Source organism: Apaloderma vittatum, unplaced genomic scaffold (assembly GCF_000703405.1).
Source record: "Apaloderma vittatum isolate BGI_N311 unplaced genomic scaffold, ASM70340v1 scaffold42212, whole genome shotgun sequence".
In the NCBI taxonomy this organism is placed as follows: Eukaryota; Metazoa; Chordata; class Aves; order Trogoniformes; family Trogonidae; genus Apaloderma; species Apaloderma vittatum.
Window position 1 is genome coordinate 1 of NW_009702770.1, and position 1,203 is coordinate 1,203.

The following is a 1,203-nucleotide window of genomic DNA, read 5'->3' on the forward strand; positions in this document are numbered from 1 at the left end:
TTAAGCGAGAATTTCAGATCACAGTGTTACTGGCCAAAGAGTTATTTATTAGTACTGTGCAGCTTGTATCTGCTGCAGGCAGGTAGAAATAACTCATATTTACATTTTCAGGTAAAATTCTCAAAATAAACATTGTAATGTGACTAGGAACTGAACACTCAAAAAAGCCTGGCTGCAAAGATTATAAGCATGCCAGAAGCAGTCTCTTTGCAATAAAAACAGACTGTTTCTGTGTTTTCAGAACAGCAGTAAATGCAAATCCAGTTAAAGTTCTTCCTATGACATTGACTGACTTGTGGATATCAATTCTTCTGAGATTGAAGAGTACTTACATGACTTAATTCGCATGGCATCGCTGAAAATGTGACAAACACTGTATTTTGCTACTCAGCACAGCAAAATAAGGGCACAATTCAAATTCAAAAGCTCAAGTTTTGGCTAAGGTGAATTATTTCACATGTGGTTTGACTGTGCTTGCAATATTCCAGGCAGTATTTTTCTTACAAGCTTTGACAATAACAAATACTCTCTTCCCTTTACCAGGACAACCTAACACTAACATCTAGTTAGCTTAAAAATGCCCCAAAACTTCTCAAAAAAACTTGACAAAACCCTCAAGAAAACCCCTAAGTTTTACACTACTTACAGAGTCAGGTTAGGCTTCCCAAATCTCTTTCTAACCTGTCGTCAAGGATTAGCATCCTATGAACATCTGGTCTGGAACACTTGTAGAACACAGATGCTGAAGACACACACGGAACAGTAATGATTGCTGAGGTATCTGACAACGCTCATCTTAAAGATCAACCCCTCCTGCACAGGGCTTTGAAGTCCCATTTCTGTGTGTGTGTACTGAAGATGTAAGGCAATAAATTAAAGTTGTTGTTAGCAACACTAATATATTGTTGCCAAAATTTCAGAGAAAAAGAAAATGCACCCAGGTTTGATATACAGGAAGAACAGGGGACTGGTTAGAATATGAAGTATCTACAGGAAGAACAGGAGACTAGTTTAAGTAGTCTACATAGAATCATAGAACAATTCAGGTTGGAAAAGACCCTTGGAATCATCGAGTCCAACCATTGACCCTACACTACACGTTCACCCTTAAACTGTATCACCCAACACCACATCTAAACGACACTTGAACACATCCAGGGATGGCGACTCAACCACCTCCCTAGGCAGTCTGTTCCAGTGTCT